The sequence below is a fragment of the Lipotes vexillifer genome, unplaced genomic scaffold, assembly GCF_000442215.2.
Source record: "Lipotes vexillifer unplaced genomic scaffold, Lipotes_vexillifer_v1.1 scaffold329, whole genome shotgun sequence".
NCBI classification, from domain to species: domain Eukaryota; kingdom Metazoa; phylum Chordata; class Mammalia; order Artiodactyla; family Lipotidae; genus Lipotes; species Lipotes vexillifer.
In genome coordinates, this window is record NW_006774067.1 from 4,601,353 (window position 1) to 4,624,408 (window position 23,056).

The following is a 23,056-nucleotide window of genomic DNA, read 5'->3' on the forward strand; positions in this document are numbered from 1 at the left end:
ATCATCCAGAAGAGGATATAGGATTAAGAGATGGGGTTTTTTTTCAAGGGGAAAGTTGGAGTTCATTATAACATACTCGCATGCTGATGGGAATGAGGCAGTCACAGAGAAAATCTTAATGTAGGAGAGAATGCGAAGAGTTGCTGGAGTTATGTCCTAGAATGGGTGGGAGGGGATGGGTTCCAGAAGTAAAGGGGAGAGCCTTGATTTGAGGACAATTGATCTGTAGGAACCAGTAGGAAGATGGTTATGCGGGAACATTGTGAAAATGGGTGGATTCTTGTGAAAATTCTTACTCAATCGTTTCTATTTTCTCAGTGAAAATAGGAAGCAAGGTCACCAGCTGAGTAAAGATGGGTAAAAAGGTGTTGAACCTTTCAGGAAATAAGTGAAAATATGCTACAGTAATCTGAGAGGGTGCGTAAATAGAAAATAGAAAATGGAAATGCTGGGCATTGAGATTATTGGGCATTATTATTATTGAGTGGACACAAATTTAAAGTTTTTTGAAGCTACTCTCTGCCATGTAGGTGTAGGCCTGGAGTAGTTGGAGAGTTGGATTTAATAGGATTCAGAGTCAGGCAACAGCCATGAAGGGAGAGTGGGGCAAGGGAGATAAAGGGTATTGGCAAGGGAGCGATTTTAAACATAGACCATGGAATCAAAACTGGTAGGGAGGAAAATGAGGACATGAAGGTTAAAGACAATGAAAATGAGGTAGAATGAACAGATTGTAGGTCCCTGTAAAGCTGGAGAAATATTATTGCTTAATATTAATTACTGAAATGAAGCTACTGCACTTAAGGCACAGTGAATCCCAGAAAGTCATGCCTCTTGTATCTTAATAGGTAATACGTACCCTTTGCTCCAGAACTCAGACATATATGTATCCTTTTCTATGCTGTCATTTATTAAGAATTCAGTACTTTACTCAACTTTAATGTATAGTAGGAAATTCCTGTACTATAATGAATCCAATCTTCGATTTATATTTTCTTCCAGTACTCCTTCTACTTTTTCCTAGCCATGACTGACACCTAGCTTTCCACCAAGAGTCCATTTTCATAGCAAGCCTCATCATCAAAAGCCCCCAACTTATGTATGAGGAGGAATTAGCAGGCTAAAACAGATGATTGTATCAACTGACACAGACAAAGCATTTGACAAAATCCAATAATCATTCATAATTTTAAAACTCTTAGCAAGTTAGGAATAGACCAGAACTATCTCAAGTTAATAAAGAGCATCTAAAACACAACTATACCTGGTCGTTCTTAATAGTGAATGACAGAATGCTTTCCTCTAAGATAGGAAACAAGGCAAGGATTCAGTCTCACCACTCTTTTCAACATAGTACTAGAAGTTCTAGCCATTGCATTAAGGCAGTAGAATGAAATAAAAGGCATACAAAATTGGAAATGAAGAAATTCAACTGTTCCTATTTGCAGATGACATGACTATCTAGTAAATCCCAAAGATTCTACAAAAATAAAACTCCTAGAACCTAAAAAGTTATTTCATCCAGGTCACAGGATTAAGATCAATATAGAAAAATTAATGTCACTTCTATAGAGTAGCAATAAACACATGAACATCAAAATTAAAATACACTTACAATCATTCCAAAAAAAATAAAATACGTAGGTAAAAACTTTACAATATATGCACACTATCTGCTTGCTGAAAATTGCAAATGCTAATGAAAGAAGTGAGTGATGACCTAGATAAACAGAGAGACATACCATGTTCATAGACTGGAAGACTCAGCATAATAAAGATGTCAGTTCTCCCCAAATTGATGTGTAGGCTTAATGCAATCCCATTAGGGGAATGTGAATTAAAACACAATTAGTTGTCAGTACACACCTGTCAGAATGGCTAAAATTTTTAAAAAGTGACAGCACCAAATGCTGACAAGGATGTAGAGAAATTGAATGACTCATAACATTGCTAGTAAGAATGTAAGATGATACTGTTACACTGGCAGGTTTTTTTAAACTAGACATGCACTTCCCATACAACACAGCAATTCTATTCTCCAGCATTGATCCCAGAGAAATGGAAATATATGTTTACACAAAAACCTGTATATCAGTGTTCAGAACAGTGTTATTCATAGTAGCCAAACATCGGAAACAATCCAAATGTCCTACAAGGGGTGAATAGTTAAATTGTCATATATCCATCCCATGGACTAGAACTGGGCAATTAAAAAAAAAATGAACTATTGATATACATAACAACTAGGATGCATCTCCAGGGAATTATGCTGAGTGAAAAAAAAAAGTTAATCTCAAGTGGTTGCATACTCTCATGTTGCATACGATTTCATTTGTGCAACATACATTAAATGACCAAATTATATAAGTGAAGAACTGACTCATGGTTTCCAGGAGTTACATACAAGGGTAAGGGCAAGCAGGAGGGAAGTGGGCACAGTTATATAAGAACAACACAAGGGATCTTTGTGGTGATGGGACTGTTTTGTATCTTGACAGGTGGTGGTCACATGAATCTACACATGTAATGAAATCATATAGAATTAAATACACACATACGCACACATTCAAGTGAGTGTGTATAAAACTGGTAAAATCTGAATAGGTTGATCGATGGTATTCAATGTCAATTCTCCAATTCTAATATTATACTGTGGTTGTCTAAGATGTTAACGTTGGGGGAAACTGGGTGATAGATGTACCGGATCTTTCTGCATTATTTCTGTATAACTGCATGTGAGTCTCAATTATCTCAAAGTAAAAAGTTAAAAAAATAAATTATAATGAGAGAGAGAGGGAGGGAGGCTTTCCTATGAAGAACATCATCTGAGCAATCTTATGCTTTAGAAAGGGGAAGTATGCAATAAAAATCAAACAATTTTAAAGCTGTAACTTATGTTAAAACGTCACAGACGGGGCTTCCCTGCTGGCGCAGTGGTTGAGAGTCCGCCTGCCGATGCAGGGGGGTTCGTGCCCTGGTCCGGGAAGATCCCACATCCCACATGCCGCGGAGCGGCTAGGCCGTGAGCCATGGCCGCTGAGCCTACGCGTCCTAAGCCTGTGCTCCGCGACGGGAGAGGCCACAACAGTGAGAGGCCCGCGTACCGCAAAAAAAAAAGTCACAGACCATTTTGGTCAAAAGCAAAAGAAATAAAACAGCAGCAAACATTTTTAGCTTTAACATTAATCTTTTAGACTATCTTTGGCCTCTTCTCTCGCTAAAAGGAAAGAAGTCTTCAGATCCACTCTGAAGCCTTTCTTAGACTGAGAAGCCTCTGATACCTTTTCAAAGCGGCTTAGTGTCACACATTCTTTGATTATCCTCTAAGAGTCTGTTTGCAACTTATTAGAAAAAAATTTTAAGTTGCCTTCTGACCATGCACAATGAATTCTCATTTTATCCAGTTCCAAATTACTCTCTGACCTTTAGCATAACAAAGAAACATCTTTCAGCCCCTTAAAGTCCAAAAAACAAAATTTAGATGAGAGAAAGCAACTTCAAAGCTGGATTATCTGACTCCCAGACCAGTGGTATCCTCCTGCCATCTTCTGCTACCTTTCACAGAGTTTCGCCAGGCCTGACATTTCTACATTCTAAACTGCCAGCCCCTAATGATCTCTCTTATCTATGAACTTCTATAACATTTATTATGTATGCTAATGTGTTTTTTTAAATTGAGCCATATTTATATGCAAAATACAAAAAGCACTCATTTTAAGTGTAAGTTTGATACATGTTGAGAAATGAATTCACTACTGTATAACCAACACAGTTAAATTCCAAAACGTTTCCATCACCCCAACAAGTTCCCTTGGCCTCTTTCTCCAGCCCTCAGCCGCAGGCAACCATTATTTTGCTTTCCATCCCTATATTTTAGTTTTGTCTATTCTAAAATTTTACTTAAATAAAAGCATAAAGTGTGTATTCTTTAGTGTCTGGCTCCTTTAACTCAGCATACTATTTTTGATATTTATCTAGGCAGTTGTGTGTATTAGTAGTTATTTTTATTCTATTACACATAGTTTATCCACTCACCTGTTGATGAACATCTGGATTGTTTATAGTTTTTAACTATTACAAATAAAGCTGCTGTGGATATTCATGTACAAGTCTTTGTATGCGGTCATATGCTTTCATTTCTCTTGGGTAAATACCTAGGAGTGGAATGGCTCCTAGGATCAAACAGTAGGTGTATATTTAACTTTATAAGGAACTGCCAGACTATTTCACATTCCCACCAGCAACATATGAGAGGTCCAGTTGTTCCATATTCTTACTAAAACTTGCTTAGTCTTTTTAATTTTAGTCATTCCAGTGGGTGTGTAGTGGCAGAACATGTGGTTCTAAGCTGCATTTCCCTGATAACATATAGCGTTGAAATCTTTTTATGTCCTTATTAACCTTCATGTATCTTCTTTTATGCAGTGTCTGCTTAAATCTTTTGCTCATTTTTTAATTGGATTATTTGTCTTATGATCGAGTTTATGTATTCTGGATAAAAGCCTTTGTCAGGTACACAGATTGTAAATATTACCTCCTAATCCATGGCTTACTTTTTCATTTTACTTAAAAATGTCTTTTGAAGATTAGAAGTTTCTATTTTAATAAGATCTAATTTATCATTTAAAAAATCTTATGACTGGTGCTTTTAATGTCTTACCTGAGAAATTTTTGCCCACCTGAAAGTTATGAAGATATTTTCCTGTGTTTTTATCTAGTGGTTTTATAGTTGATCTTTTATATTTAGGTCTATAATACATTCTAATTATCCTTTGATTTAAAAATAATAATGAAAACCAGAACTCAACCTCCTCTGTCTCCATTAATATTAAACTTATTTTAATTGAACTTATTAGTGATTCAGTGTTTTATTTTAAAACCCAAAGAATTAATAAATGTACCCATCAATGTAATAAATAAGAATATTAATATCTATTAATGAGAGTTCCAAATATATAAACTTCTTAGTTTCTTAGTAAAATATTCATATTTCACATCTACCAAGGTAAAAGCATTAACTATGAGAACTTCCACCTTAATCACGCTCTTATGAACTCCATCCGTGGTCCTCTCTTTACTCTTGAAATGCCCACAGCACAATAGATCTTACAAGGAAAAGTGACCAAAGGAGAGCCCAATAACAATTCCACCCCCGCTCATATTTGAAGAGTTGGGGAAAAAACTATACAACTAGTAAATTCTAAAGCTGCCTTTGCTCTCCTTCCCTAATAGTCTAATATATTTCCAGTGATTTATCCTCTAAAATGGATGGTCTCAGGAGAAGTCAGAGGGAGCTTCATAATGACTTAGGAAAAGCATCTTATTGATTCATTTTTTAATGTATGCAATATGAAAATGCATGTGGATAAGCATCTCTCTTTGATTTAAATATTCATTCCACTAGTTTTACATATACAAACATGCATAGATAGACATATAAATAGATAGATAGACAGATAAATACCAGTGGTCTGTACCTAACAAAAATGAGGCTCCAAAACACCATTCTGGTATCTGCAATACTGAGAAAGAGGTTCTTGAAATTGCTCTGGCTCATTCTCCACACAAAATAAGCCTGGTCTATACAATATGACCTAATATTGTATTATGTAATTTACATGTCTTTTAAGTATGTTTGTGCTTGCAGGTTTCTCAATATAAACTCAAAATAGATTTTGAGTGTCTACAATGAAAAAGACACCATGCTATGTTCCATAGCACTGATCTTGAACTCTGGCTGCATGTTAAAATAACCTGGGAAGTTTTGATAAAATATCAATGGCCAGGCCAATCTCAAACTAACTGAATCAAAATCTCAGGCTGAGATACAGAGTAACCAAATGATTTTCATGTTCAGCCAGATAGAGAGCCATTGTTCTAGATTAATGGTTCTCAAAATGTGGTCCATGGACCACTGGAAGTCCCTGCAACCCTTTCAGGGGATCTACTAGGGCAAAAGTCAAAACTTTCCCCTAGGTCCTATATAACAAATGAATAAAATATTAGCATGCAATATATACATTTTTGTAAAATTGGATTGAACTGAATGAATCATGATTTTGAACATCCAACTTAATACAATGTTTCTGAACCAAGATATTTTTGTCAGAGAGTAAAAGAACCGACAATAAAACAGCAAATTTTGCTGTACCTTCAATTTTACTTTTACTCAGAGGTTTGGAACAAGAAAACAAATCATTATTTCCAAGTTCACTCCTCTCTGCTTATAAAAGCAACTTAGTGGAAAAGTTTCAAAAACACCACCTTAATATAAGGAAGAAGATAACTTTTCTAACACTTAATAACAAAAGTGTTAGAAACTAACCAAAAGCAGGAGGAATGGAAATGGAAGGTGAGGTGATTATTCCTTTGGCCCTTCAGGGAGTGTCCTAGGTTTGTGTTCTTACCAGAAGCAATATCCAGCTATGTTAAGCAAGTCAGCTGCTTGAGGTGAAAGCAAGCAGGCTTGAGGAAGACCTCTTTATACAGTTTATCAAGAAAGATGAAGACAAAAATAGAAAAGAGGATATGATCCAAAACAGGAAACTGAAAAATATGTTTTTTAGGAGTCAGAGGGGAATCAAAAGCCATATCCAAATAATACTGAGCAGATAAATATGACCTGAGGGAGAAAGAATAAGTTAGCATTGCTGGAACTCAAATTAAGTGCATGCTACTTTTCACAGAGTAATGCACCAAGAAGTCAAAGAAATGCAAATTAAAATTTCCACAAGAAATCATTCTTTGCCTATTTAATTGGCAAAACTATAAAAGTTGATTATATGCATTTTTATGAAAGTATAAGGAAACACATATTTCTTTCATTATTATCTGAATGTAAAATGGCACAGTTTTTGGAGTATAACATCCATTAAAAGTTAAAATGTGTACTCTTGGAGCAAGTAATACCACCTATAGGAATCTATCCTTGAGAAATAATCAAATATGAGCAAGAAGATATATTCACAAGAACGTTCTTTGGAACCTTGTGACTGAGACTAAACATTGAAAATCTCTTGCATGACCACCAATATGGACATGGTTAAATACAGTGTGGTACTTTGTATTTTGTTGTAGTTAATAATGAGGTGGGTCTACAGAATATATACTATGCCCCCAATTGTATAAAGATACCTCAACTAAATATATGTAGGTGTGTGTGAGGTGTGTGTGTATGAATTCATTTTTTTTTTTTTTTTTTTTTTTTTTTTTTTGCTGTACGTGGGCATCTCACTGTTGTGGCCTCTCCCGTTGTGGAGCACAGGCTCTGGACACGCAGGCTCAGAGGCCATGGCTCACGGGCCCAGCCGCTCCACCTCTCCCGCTGCGGAGCACAGGCTCCGGACACGCAGGCTCAGTGGCCATGGCTCACTGGCCCAGACACTCCGTGGCATGTGGGATCTTCGCGGACCGGGGCACGAACCCGTGTCCCCTGCATCGGCAGGCGGACTTGCAACCACTGCGCCACCAGGGAAGCCCAGAAAATTTTAAAAATAATTTCCTATGAAGGGGCATGAAATGTGGGGAAAAGATCCTGAATATTGAATGTATATAGATATGCAGGTATATGGATAAATGGATTTATTGACATATGTGTGGATATATAAATACACCCAAATGAGTAAAGGTGAATATTTTGAAAAGAAAGCAATATCCTGCTGCTTCTTATAGGGGTCAGAGAATGGAAGGTTCCCACAGAAGAGACGAGGGACTTCTGGAGGCACTATGAAATCTTGGGGAGAAAACTTAAGGATCTGTAGCCTTACAGGATGGCGGAGTGGTTTCATTGTTTTTTCTCTATGAAGGTTGGGATTTGGGAGAAAAAATGTAGTATATGGTGATTGAGTAGCTAAATAGAAAGATATAGATGTAAATATAGGTATAAAATCAAATAATGGAATTTAGATTTCTAAACTACAGATATGGTGAGTTAGGAATGTATTTATGTCACACAACTGGTGAGATTGACCCACACACCACCTGACTTCTTCAAGAGAAATTTATATTGAATAGGATGAGTTGGGGAAAAAATGCCCAGATAGGGGCTTCCCTGGTGGTGCAGTGGTTGAGAGTCCGCCTGCCGATGTGGAAGACACGGGTTCGTGCCCCGGTCCCGGAGGATCCCACACGCCACGGAGCGGCTGGGCCCATGAGCCATGACCACTGAGCCTGTGCGTCTAGAGCCTGTGCTCCACAACAGGAGAGGCCACAACAGTGAGAGGCCCTCACAGCGCCAAAAAAAAAAAAATGCCCAGATAAAACTTGACAGTTTTTACTCTAGACCATCAGTTTTTCCTGAACCCTGTAAAAGAATTTTTAAAATTACTGACATCCCCTTCACACTGTTGGATTAACATCTAAAAATTTTATTATATGTATAAGTGGTTGCAAAAGATATAATTTCTTGTGAATTTTAAATAATGACATTTCAAAATAGAACTGTTCTATCGTGTTTAATCTGAGCCAAATGAATCCAAATGCCATAATAATTTGAAGAATACATGAACAAGCTTTCCTTTGTCAGTCAGAAATCTTACATATTACCTTTTCTCTCTGAACTTACATTTTCATTCTCCAATCACCAAAGAATTTGATCTTAATGCAATATATTGCTATGCTTGAAAGTCTCTTATTGATCAACCTGTCATATTCTCTTCAGTAAAATATATATAAATTATATTTTTAATTTTCAAAAACTTTATGAGACCATTAAGTATGACAACCTTCCTTCTGGATTGAATTATCATTAAAATAACTTTTAGTACATTATCAATTGAAACAAATATATTAAAAATTATTATAATTAGTAAAAAAAAGTAAAATTTTACTGAAAATTCATCTCATTGAAATTAAGGTGCTCTTTATTTTTCAATTAGTTCATGTACCCATGGATATTTATTACTTTCATCTATAATGAGAGGCCAAGTGGAAATTAACTGCCAAAGAAGAGATATATTAGAGCTGGACTTAGAAACAGTGTTGTCAAATGCAACATTTACAATAGAATCCACAATGCATTTCTATTGAACTACCTACCTCTAATACCATATCCTTTGGAAAAGCTTATTTACCTCCAGGGTTATGTACGCCCCAGTTTGAAAGTCATTGTTACAGAGTATGTCAGGATGACATAAAATGATAGTGAAGGTCCAATAGGTCACAAGAGAAAGTCACTAGGAAAGGGAACAATAACATGATAGTCTCAGATATCTATATACCAATGTGTAAACAATGGATAATAAAATAAATCTAATAACATAGTGTGATAAACAGAACCTCATCCTAAACATCAAGGCTTAGAAAATGATGTGAAATGATGGAAACTACAATGTATTCTAAATGAACAAATATATCTGAAGGAAGGCAGGGTAGGACTGTATGCCATACATACCCTATACACCTGACTGTGGGAGCACACTGAGAAACAATTAGAAAAATATCCTAGAAACCATGAATTCAAATGATATTATTATTATTAAAATATACCACAGATGGCAAGGCCAGGTAGAGGGATTTGATGATGACTTTTGGGTAGAGAACCAAAGGGAATAAGAGAGCAAGTTCTATGGATATCTGGAAGAAAGTCATTCCAAGTAGATGGATCATGAAGTGCAAACACCATGCAGAACTCGCTGGACAAGTTAAAATCAGCATGAAGTCCATGTGACTGGAGTGAAGTGAATGTGGGAGAGAGCTGGAGAGGATAAGGCCAAAGAGGTAGCAAGGTCCAGATTTTAACTTTTACTCTTGAGTGAGAAGGTATGCCATTGGAGGATTGTTAACAGAGGAGTGGCAGAATCTTACCTCTTAAAAGGGCCATTCTGGTTTCTGTTTAAAATAGAGACAGTTGCAGTAATACAGGCAATAGGTGATGGTAGATGAATTCAAGAGGAAATACCAGAAGAGAGTGCAGTGGGTGGGTCTGGATAACGAATACTTTTTGAATGTTGAAACAATAGGTATGAAGTGTAAGACAAAGAAGGAAGCAAGGACAAATTTAAAGTTTTGACCTGTGCAACTTAAGGGACTGACTTACTATTTACTAAGATGAGAAAGACTACAGAAAAAGCAGATTTGAAGAAAAGTTTATGAATTTGATTTTGGACGTGCTAAGTTTGCGATGCCTATTACTTCCGGGTAGAACTGTTGAATAGGCAGCTGGATATATGAGTCTGGGATTTAGTGCAGTGCTCGCTTCGGCAGCACATATACTAAAATTGTGATTTAGTGCAGTTCAGTAGAAATATAATGCAAGCCATGTATGTAATTTTAAATTTTCTAGTAGCCACATTTTAAAAACTTAAAAGAAACAAGTGAAATTCATTTTAGTAGCATATTTATAACTAAATTATCTCCAAAATATTATCATTTCAACAAGTAATAAACGTAAAAATTAACAAGATATTTTACCTTTTTTTTTAACTAAGTTTTCAAAATCTGGTATATATTTTTCACTTTACATCACATCTCAATTCAGAAAAGCCACATTTTATGGGCCCAATAGCCACACGTGACTGGTAGCTACCTTATTGGACAGCAGAAGTTTAAAAAAATAGATGACTACAGAGGCTGCTCTGTGTGGAGAGCAAACTAAACAAAAAACAAAAAAACATTAAACAAATTATAGAAAGAATAATACTGTATTTTAAGATATGCTGGCAGCAAGTAAAAGCCTCACAGCAAACCTCAAACAGGCTTAAAGTAAAATATGTATCAGCCATCAGAGGAAGTTCTGAAGTGGAGCGGACTCAGTCATGTCATCAAAGACCCAGGTTCTTTTCATGTTTTTGCACTGTCATCTGTGTGTTGCCTTTATCCCAAGGCTGGCAGCAAAACATCAGTAGCAGTCCCAGATGTTACATCTTGATACAACAACATTCAGAAGTAAAATAAATGAAGCATCAGTTCTTGTGTGTCTCTCTTGGTAGTGATAAAACTTTACCAAGAGACCCCCTACCCACCCCACCCCTGCGGTAGGATTCATTTCATATCTTATTGGCCAGAGTTGAGTTAAATGTTATTCCTTTAGCCAATCACTGTCAAGAAATGAATATGGCGAGTTCTGAATAAAATGAAATAGGCATTCTCCAACCTGTCTCTCCCACTGAATGCAGTAATAAAACCAGGGCAATATAAATGAAACAGATATTTGAGGACTCTTAAAAGAGAACAGCAGCAGGCAGATTTGGGAAGAAGATAGGGATTCAAATCACCCCTGAACCAACAGTGAGTTTCAATCTTTTTTTCCTCCAGAATCCTACAGCCTGGTTTCAAGGCAGGCCAAGAACCTCATGTATACTTTGGTGTGGATGGAGAGATCTCAAGAAGAAGCCCTCTAGTCCAAGATCAAAGAGCAAAAAAGTCTACTGGCAGCAACAGTCATGGCAGCAGGAGTCCACAGGCACCTAACACACTGAGGAAAAGGAACTTTCCTCTCTGACCAGAGGAGCTGTGCTCCCAAGAAGGCAACAGGAAACTCTGTTGCTTTTTTCTCTCTGTGTCCTCCAGATGAAAATAGATGACCACAGGGGGAATTCTCTGAAAAGTTGGTACAAGTTTCAGTTTGGTCCTGAAGTTAGGTACAGTTGCAGGAACTATGTGGCAGAGGAGGGTAATAAAATCCCAGCTTTCCAGCCAGAGGACTACAAAAGGGAGCCACAGGGAGTCTAAAATACTGAGGAGATAATGGAGGTGGAGGAGCTTGAGAAAGCAACACCATAAGATTATTTATGAATTCCTGGGCTCATCCTGGAGTTGTACATACATGGATCTGACCCTAAACAGCATACCAAAGATTTGATAACTGAACTGAGAGATCCAGGTCCCAGACTGGCCACTGGATATGGGACAAATTTGCATAGCTCAGCAAATGTTTTGAGACAAGACTGGCATTGAAACCGCAACTTAGAGAAAGCTAACTGGAACTAACGGCTTGAACCCAGTAGGTCAACTGGCTGCTATATAAAAATATCAACAGTGTCTGTAAGATTTAAGCAAGACCCAAAGTCTCATAACTTAATATTCAAAATGCCTAAGTTATAATCCAAAAGTACTCAACATATGAAGAACCAGGAAAATCTCAACCTGCATAGGAAAAGACAATCAACAGATGCCACTGCTGAGATGACACAAATGAAATTATCTGACAGGGAATTTAAGATACAAAAATGTTCAACAATTAAGGGTGAACACTGTTCAAATGAGTGGAAAGATAGAAAGTCTCAGCAATGAAATAGAAGATGTAAAGAAGACCAAATAGAATCTTTAGAACAAAAAAAATTACAAAAACCAAAATTTACAACTCATTGCATATTCTCAATAGCTGAATGGAGACAACAGAGGCAAGATTCTGTGAAATTAATGACAATAGAAACCATCCAATCTGAGCAATGGAGAGAAAAACAACTGAAAACCTGACCAGGGGCTCAGAGATCTATGAAACTATACCGAAAGGTCTAATATTCATTCCATCAGAATCCCAGAAGGAGAAGACAAAGAATGCAGTGCAGAACACAATATTTGAAAAAGTAGTGGCTGAAAACTTCCTAGATTTGGTAAAAGGTATAAACTTACAGGTTCTAGAAGCTTGGTGACTCCCAAACAGGATAAAAAAAAAAAAACTTTTGTATTTCTACATCCATGCTCACACACACCATACTCTCACCACTAAAAACTAAAGAAGAGCATCGTGAAAGCAGTTAGAGAAAAATGACACATTATTTGTAGCAGAACAACAATTAGAATGACTGTGGATTTCTCATTTAAAACCATAGAGACCAAAAGGAAATGGTACAACGTTCTGAAAGTTCTGGAAGAAAAGATCTGTCAACCCAGAATTCTATGTCCATTGAAAACCTCCTTAAGAAATGAAGGTAAAATAAAGACATTCTCAAGTGAAGAAAAATTAAGAGAGTTCATTGCCAGTAGACATGCTGTAAACGAATTGCTAAAGAAACTTATTCAGACAGAAGTGATACCAGAGGAAACCTGGAACATTAGTTATAAAGAAAGAGTATCATAAATGAAAAAAAATTTGGTAAATGTAATATACTATTTGCCTCTTGAGTTCTTTAAAATATGATTGATAGTTGAAAGCAAATATTATAACATTATCTATAGGTTTTCAATAATGAGGTATATATGACAACTATATCACAAATGGTTAGGATAAAGCTACCTATATTGTGGTAAGATTTATATACTCTGCTTGAAGTATTGATTCTAAATAAATTATAAGAAGTTAAATATGTATATTATAATGCCTAGAACATCCATTAAAAATAAATCTAAACAAAGATATATATTAAAAAACATAATCAAAAAATTTAAATAGAGTACTAAAACAATGTTCAAATAACCCAAACAGAGGCAGGAAAGGGGAAACAGAGGAACAGAAAACAGAGACAACTAACCAAAATAAAGGTAGACTTCTAACCAAATATATCAATAATTACATTAAATGTTTAATGATCTAAAAAGTCAAAAGATGAGATTGTCAGAAAATATTGAAAAACTTTATGATCCAACTATGTGCTGTCCATAAGAAATTAATTTCAAATATAATGCTATAGATACATTTAAAGTAAAAATATGGAAACAAAAGATATATTATGCAAACACTAGTCAAAAAAAAGCTAGTATTGCTATGTTAACATTAGACAAATTAAACCTAGAATAGAGATTAACAGGGTAAAAGAGAAACATTACATAAATGATAAAAGAGACAACTCACCATGACATAACAAACCAAAAAGTGTGAGCATCTAACAAGATATATTCAAAATACATGGAGAGGGACTTTCCTGGTGGCGCAGTGGATAGGATTCTGTGCTCCCAATGCAGGGGACCTGGGTTCGATCTCTGGTCAGGGAACTAGAGCCTACATGCATGCCGCAACTAAGAGTTCGCATGCCACAACTAAGGAGCCCACATCCCTCAACTAAAGGAGCTGGTGAACCAGAACTAAGGAGCCCTGGAACCACAACTAAGGAGGCTGCAAGCCACAACTAAGAAGCCCACCTGCCACAACTAAGACCTGGTACAACCAAATAAATGAATAAGTAAGTAAATAAAAAACAAAACAAAAAAATACATAAAGATTGACAGAATTGAAAGGAAAAATAGACAAATCTACAATTACAGATAGAGTTCAACACTTCTTTCTCAGAAACTGACAGAATTAGTAGACTGAAAATCAACAAGAATTTGGAAGAACTGAAAAGTACCACTAACAAACTGGATTAATTGGCACTTATAAAACTCTCCACTCAACAACATTAGAATACATGTTGTTTCCAAATAAACATGGAATATTGTCAAGATATAGCATATCCAAGATAAAAATACCTAAACAAATGTTAAAGAATTAAAATAATGCAAAGTATTTTTCTGATCATAATGAAATTAAACTAGAAATTAATAAAAGACAATAAGAAAATCCCCAAACGCTTGGAAATTAAACAACACACTTCTAAGTAATTCATGATTCAAAAGGAAATTCTCAATTGAAATTAGAAAATATTTTGATCATAATGAAAATAAAAATTGACATGTCAAAAAATCAGGGATGCTGCTAAAGCAGTGTTTAGAGGGAAATTTATAGTATTAAATGCTTATATTAGAGAGGTTTTAAACCAATCATTTAAGCTTCTAACTTAATAAACTAAAAGAAAAAAACATTAAAGTAAACCCAATGCAATCAAAAGGAAATAATAAAATAAGAGCGGATACCAATGACATGAAGAACAGAAAAACAATAAAGACTCTCAAACCAAAAACTGGTTGTTTGAAATGATCAATAAAATACATAAACCTCTATAAAGACTGACCAAAATAAAGACACAAAGTATCAGAAATGAAATATGGAATGAATGAATCAGAAATATTTTGGTAATAGTAGGAATGATAAAGCAGATAACACTCCAGATAATTAAAAGTATGAGGAAATACTATGAATTTTTTTATGCATAATAACAACTTAAGTTGTCCTATGACTATTTAAGATATTGAATTCATAGTGAAACACCTTGTGAGAAAAATATCTCCGGGCCCATATGGTTTCATCAGTGAATTATAACAAATATTTAAAGAAGAAACAATACCACCAATTCTATGCAAACTCTTCTAGGAAATAGGAGAAGAGGGAGCACTCCCCAACTCATTTTATGAAATCAGCATTACCCTGATACAAAAACTAGAAAAGACAATACAAGAAAAGAAAACTATAGACCAATATTCCTCATAAAAATAGATGCCAAAATACTCAACAAAATATCAGCAAATCAATTGCAACAATATATAAAGCAAACAATAAAACACCGTCAAGTGGAATTTATCTCAGAAATGTAAGGCTAGTTCAATACTCAAGAATCAACCCATGTAATCCATCATATTAACAGTGTAAAAACCATATGATTACATCAATTTATGCAGAAAGAAACATTTGAAAAAAATTCAACATCCATTATAAAGACCCACAGCAAACTAAGAATAGATAGGAATTCCCTCAACCTGGTAAAGAATATCTACAAAAACCCTATCACTGAGATAATTACACGGTGAAAAAATTAAATGCTTTCTCTGTAAGTTTGGTAATAATAAGGCAAATATATCTACTTTCATCACTTCTAGCCAGATCAATCAGGCAAAAAATAAAATAAAGAGTCAAAAGGCTTACAGATGAGAAAGAAAGGCATAAGACTGGCCCTATTCACAGATAACATAATTGCTTACGTAGAAAAATCCAAAGGAATCTACAGAAAAAAGGCAAAACAAACAATTCTTAGAACTAATAAGTGTTTAGCAAAGTCACAGGATACAAGGTTAATACATATATTTCTATGTAATAGCAATAATCAATTAGAATCAAAATTTTTAAAGTAATACCATTTAAAATATCTCAAAAAAGAAATAATTAGGTACAAATTTAACAAAATATGTATTGAATCTGTATTCTGAAAACTATAAAACACTAATTAAGGAAATCAAAGAAAACCTAAATTAATGACAAAACATTTAAAGTTTTTGGATTGGAAGACACAGCCTAGGGAAGATGTCAATTCTCCCCAAATCAATCTACAGATTCAAAGCAAGCATTCCATCAAGATCCCAGCAGAATGTTTACTTGGCTATAGACAATCTAATTCTAAAATTCATATGGAAAGGTGAAGGAACTATAATAGCCAAAACAATTTTGAAAAAGAAGAATAAAGTATGAGAAAGCATGCTGTTCAATTTTAAGACTTACTATAAAATACAGTAATCAAGATAGTGTGATATTGGCAAAGGAAAAGACACATAGGTCAATGGAACAGAATAGAGAGAACAGAAACAGAACCACACAAATATGGCCAACTGATCTTTTTACAAAGGTGGAAAGCCAATTCAGTGCAGAAGGGATAGACTTTTCATAAAATGGAACAATTAGACATCCATTAAAAAAAGAACTTTGATCTAAATGTCACACTTATTACAAAAGTTAATTCAAAAGGGATCAAAGATGTAAAAATAAAATGCAGAACTATATAACTTTTAGAAGAAAACATAAGAGAAATTCTTCATGATCTGAGATTAGGCAAAGAGGTCTTAGATATGACACACAGTTATAAATCCATAAAAAATGGATGAATTGGACTTTATTAAATTTTTAATTGCTCTATGAAAGATACTGTTAAAATAATGAAAAGACAAGCTACAGACTCAGAGAAAATATTTTTAAATTGTATATCTGACAAAGAATCTGTGTCCAGAACAAATAAAGAAATGTCATAACTCAGCAGTAAAATAACCCAATTAAGAAATGAGCAAAGGACTTGAACAGACACTTCACCAAAGAAGATGTATATAACTATAAGCATACAATAAAAGACAAATAAATGTAAGAGAGTGGCTTAGATCTGTTAGAAACTGTCACAATGGATAAATTCTAGATTGAATTGAGATGTGTGAAAAATAATGTAAAAATAAATTTGATTTTTAAAAATTATTTGGAGCAAAAACAAGGAAGCAATAAGCCCTCTGCTAAGGGCAGATGGTATAAGGTTAACAGATGACAGAGAGAACATGGAACTATCTAATTGTTATTATGCCTCCATTTTATCTGTCAAGAAGATGACTTTATATTAGTGAAAATGGTGAGTTACAAAAACAGAATGTACAATACATTTCAATTTTAGATAGATGATAAAAAGATAAGCAGACATATATATGTGCATAGAAATAACATGGGGAGGATATATATGTATGTGCATAGAAATAATACGGGAAGGACATATACTAAAATGTTAACAGTTGTTATTTCTAGGTGTAAGATTTTCATTTTTTTTTTTGCTGTGCATATGTATTTCATGAATATTCCATAATGTACATGTATTGCTTTTAAAATAAAACAGAACAAGTAAGTGATTTTAAAATGAAAAAGATGGTAAAAGGAACTTTAAGAAAATAGAAGCTCCAGGTGAGGAGGTCCTAGAAGAACACATAGATTTTATGAGTTACAATGAAATACACCCCAGAGCACTGCAAGAAATTTTATAGAAGAGACCATATGCAAAAGTAGTTCTAGTCTTCAAGAAAGAAACGTCATCTTCTGAAAACTATAGCAAGATTCTACACCTAATAATTGGAAGAACAGATTTGGAGGATTCAGAAAAGAAACACTACTAGGATCCCAACTTAGGCTCACTAAAAATAGGTCATGACAGACAAACCTCATTTCCTTTTCTAGACAGTTACTACTAGAAGTGATGGCTGCTATGTCCTCACATTTGACCTGTTCAACACTTCTTTCTTTCTGAATGCAGCAGCCTGGTTTTATATTGGGAAACAACTTTGGCTATTTAATAGACTTCTAAAACTTACCATGTCCAATGGTTAATTCATCTTTTCCTCTAAAACCTGGTCCTTCTACTGTCTTTCCCATCTCAGGAAATAGCAACTGCAGCCTTCTGTTATTTGGGCCAACCCTTCTGGAATCATCCCTGACTCCTCTCTCACACTCCGCCTTCAAATCCATCAGAAAATACTGTTGGTTTTACCTTGAAAATAAACCAAAGATCTGACCACTTTCTCAACATTGCTGCTACTATGACCACACTCAGTCCCACTCACCATCTCTCCTCATCTGGGTTATTACAACAGCAGCTAAGTGAAATCCCTACTTCTATTCTTGACCACCTATATACTCTACTATCCTTTTAATACACAAGGCAGGTCATGGCACTCCTATGATAAAATGAGTCTCCATTTCTCTCAGAGTAAATACCAAGGTCCTTTCCATGGCCTTCAGGATGCCTCATGAAATGCTTCACTTTCTTCTCTTCATCCTGTCCTCTCCCTTGCTCACCTGGCTCTAGCCACAGTGGCCTCCTTGCTGGACCTTGAAACAGCCATGCACTCTCTTGGCCTCAGGGCCTTTGTACTTGCCCTTTCTTCTACCTGGAATTCTCTACTTCCAGATCTCCCCATAGCTAGGATGACCATATATCCTGGTTTGCCTGAGAGAGTCCCCATTTGTGCCTGATATGCCAGCATTAACACAATCTTAAAAGTGTTCCCATTCGGATGATGTTATACGGTCACCCTACTCATGGCTCAGAGCCTCATCTCTTTCAAGTCTGCTCAGTCTCAACCTCTCATTGAGGACTCTCTCACACCTGACTTAATATTGTAGCCCTACCCCAGCACATTTAAATTCTTTCCTTGTTTTGTGTTTTTTTCCCTATGGCTCTTTTCACCTTCTGATATACTATACTACCTTCTTATTGATTATGTTTACTGTTTGTATTCTGTCATTACTTACATAAGCTCCATGAAGGCAGACATCTTGCCTGTTTCATTTTCAATATTATATTCCCAGCACCTAGAACAGTGCCTAGTATAGAGGAGATCTCAATAAATGTTGATTGATAAATGAATGCACAAATGAATGCCTAGAAACTTGTTTTCTCACTAGATATCAAAATGAAATAAAATAAAAATTTATATTTGGGGACCTTGAGGAAAAATAAATATTCTATAAAACATTCCTTATGTATATATTGAATATATATATATATATATATATATATAATGTCAGGATTCCTTTATTCCTTTGGTTGAAAGTGATAGAAGTTTAACCTGAACTTCCAGAAGTAAGAAGAAAAAAAAAAAAGAGGCAGAGTGTTTATTGCAAAGATACTGTAAAGTCTCACAGAAATGAAGGACCAAACCTTAGCACAGCAACTTCTGGGATTTTAGAGCCTGGACACAAGAATTCAAATACAAACAAGATTCTTTCTTCTCTCTTCTCTGCTCTTCCTGCACGTTGGCCTTATTCTCTCCTATTGCAGACTGACTATGGAAGTACTTTTTTTCCCAGCTTCCAGCTGTAGTTGGAAAAAAAATCCCAGAGATGGACTGATTCCTATTGTCGCCAGCTTGAATCACATCCACTGTGGAAAAAAAGGATGGAACACTGATGGCTCCCCCAACCCCCAGAGCAGTCACTACCGTCAAAAATGCAGGTTCCTGCCACAAAATGACAACAACTCTTCCCATATAAATGGGACAAGCACTTCCTCAAAAGAAATCGAGTCCTTTTCCCAAAGGAAATGAGAGACGCTCAGAAGACAAAAAATAAAAGTCTAATTCGATAGCTTTTTATATTTTTTAAATGCCACACTATGCTATAACGTATTCCGGAGATTAATAAACACCAACATGTTCTTCACTCATAAATGTGTAAGATTGCTTTCTATACATTGAGTCTCTGATTCAGCACTTTGATAAACTCTGCAATTTTACCATCCAGTAGCCAATTTACTCTGCTTTAATAAGACACATTACCAAAATACTGCACATCACATAGTCAGAGATATTCTCTTTTTTCACTGTGTTAAATAATGATATACATTTTCAATTTATCTATGGTGAATGTTAGAATATGACAGCTGTATTTGTTTTTCACGATGTAAAGTGAATGACAATATCTCACGAGCTGATTTATTTCCTTCTTTTCTATCCATAATGATCTTACTGTGCTATTTCAGCTTAAAAATATGGATATTGAGGCACCAGCTGCTTCAACTCTAGAGAACAGTTATTTCCCAAGAACCAACAACTTTACTTAAAAGAGGAGGGAGACAGAACATAAGGAAACTTTTCTCAGGACCACCCAAACCAAATAAACAAACGACAGTGCAAAAAAACTACCTAAGTTTTGACAACATTGCAAAATTCCTTTGGTTAAGGTACAAGATACAGAATTTCCCAGGAGAACAACAAAATCAATGAAAGCCTGAGTTCTCATAATTAGATTTGTTGTTATTATTATCATGTTATTGACACAAAAATGCCTCATCCTCATTCCCAATTAAATTTGCTCTATAACTTGTGCAAAGCAAATGCTATAAATTGAACTAAAATGTTGTGGATGACATGTGGAAGACTTTTTTTTTTCATTTTGCTTTTGTTTTATGGGTTTTTCACTTTAAAGAAATCTAACAGATTTTACCTCCTTTTAGAAAATCATGCATGCAGGGACCGAAGCAGTGATTTATGCTGTGACATAATATGTTTTTGACACAAAAAGTACTTGTCAAAAATGCAAGATACAAAAGCAGCTATTCTAAGTGTTTTAAAGGAAAGAATGAAAATCTGGCTTTCTTCAGTCAATAATACATCTGACATAAATAATGATTGAGAACTGACAGCTACAAGATGTGATTTAGATGTTTTGAATTCGTCAAGATTAAAAGGTAAGTAATATCAATTTTGTATAATATAGTAATTTTGCTGTAATGTAATTGAACTTCTCATGGCAACAAGACTTATAATAATTGTATTAGTAATTGGTGAGTCATACAATGAATAACGTCTTTAATTGAATACTTGTTTTTATAATATAGCTACAGCTCTGCCTCAAAATTGAGTTCAATTTGGCACTATAGAAGAATAGATTTAATCCTTCATCTTCCACCTGTCTTATATGAGTAATTTTATTTTTAAAAATACACAAAGAGGGAAAGAAAAGGAAAACCATGAGGTAAGTAACGATGTAGAGTTTTAACTAGCCATGGTCCTCCAAAACAGTGAAGATTAATTTGGGAAGGTATGACTTATCTCAAACCCTGCAAAATATCAGTACACTTTCATAAAGCCAAAGAGAAATGTCTGTTCTGAATGGCTCCAGAAAAATCACGCCGTCACAAAATATTTTCTTCCAATGATTCATACTCTGCTTTGGGATTTCAAAACTTTCCATTTGCATATATTGACTGCTTCATTCTGATGCAAACTCTAGCTTTCAGACTCCAAGCTCATTTTTACAGGTCAAATTTAGGTAGGAATCGGTAGCAATGGCTTCATCCTTTTACATGACCGTTCTTCCCACCTCATCCCCCCCAAAAGCCAATATTTTATCGATTCCTTTATTTAAAAGCTATGATTTTCATACTAAAATGTTATCCTGATTTTAGAGATAGATTAAATACATCTAAGCTTTCCTGGTTTAGGCTATATTATGGTAACATGAAGCACAAGTTCAAATACTCATGTTTTGTTGTAAAGTCACTTGGATGCCTTTGCATTTTCAACAGTACTTTGCCATCTATGACAATGACTGGTTAGATGTTCTCACCAAATCCATATATCCTTTTTGCTGAGCTCACAACTCTATTTCATGGAGGTAGGAGTGACCATGTGACTGAGTTCCAGCCAATAAAATATGGAGAGGTAATGAATGTGGCTTCCAGATTTCATCCATAATGAGCTTTCATGCCAGCTCTTCTGCATCTGCTGGCTGAATGAAGAGGTCTCAGAACGTCGAGGAAGGTAGCGACAGGATACCTTAGGACCTAGCTGAGTTCATAAGTGAACATGTGGAATGTTGTCCAAATGCCATGCACGTGAAAAATAAACTATTATTATGTTAGACAGTTGAGATTTGGGGACATATCTAACTTAGTCACTAGAGTAACCTTAACTAATACACACTCCCACTCCAAAATCTGGTTGAGTGGTGACCAGGGTAGAGAGTGATCACCGGGACTGCTATGCAGGAAACATTCACGACCTTCCCCTCCCATGGTGGGAAGAATGTACTTCCTGAATTCCTGATGCTGTGCATGGACCCAGCTTGCTTTGGCCAACGGTGTATGTTAGTAGATGTGATGCGAATAGGCCTTCAATATGCTCGTGCAATTTGGGCTTGGCTGCAGCACTCTGCCGATCTGCCTGAGGAAAGCATGCCCTGGGTAGACGCTCCCCTTCAGCATAAGCCCCTCAAAACACACATATGCAGCAGACCTGAACCCAACCCACTCCTGGAGCGAAGGTCATCTGACCCAGAACAGAGCCATCCAGCCAAACCACGGTTAACCTGATGATCTGTGAGCAAGAAAACTATATGCTTATTGTAAACCATGGAGTTTCAGGGTGGTTTGTTAAAGCAATAGCTGATGACACAGACAGGCAGCCTTAGTGTAGTGTCGTCAAGAGTGCAGACTATAAGACCAAACACTTCATGTCAAATCTGTATCATTTATTACCTACGTTTCCTTGTGCAAGTTACTTAAACCATGCCTCTGTTTCCTCACTTATAATATGAGATAACAGTACCTATCTCATAATAGTACCTAATAATAGTAGTAGTAGTAGTACCTAACTCATACAGTTAATATTTATAAAGTGCTTGGAATAGTGCCTGGCACGTAGTAGCCACTGCAATAGTGTATATGAGATAAAATAAACCTCAGTAACCCATAAATACTTCAGCAGATTACCCCCAACAAGAACAAGATGCTGCTGCCAACGGATGCTTGAATTCCCCAGAGATATTCTTCCCTGTAATCAGGAGTCCATGTTACAAAATGTTTAAAGAATTCCATCGGTTGAGGCTTCCTTCTGATGAGTTTGATGACCTGGATTTGAATTCTTGTCCCACCATCTGGGACCCTGGACACTGTGCTGATCACTGGGTCTCAATTCCCTCACCAGTAAATGGGGACTGTAACAGTACTTAGCTCAGCAGAGTAGTCAGTATTATAGTTGATGCTCTACAGAAAGCATTTTAGTACAA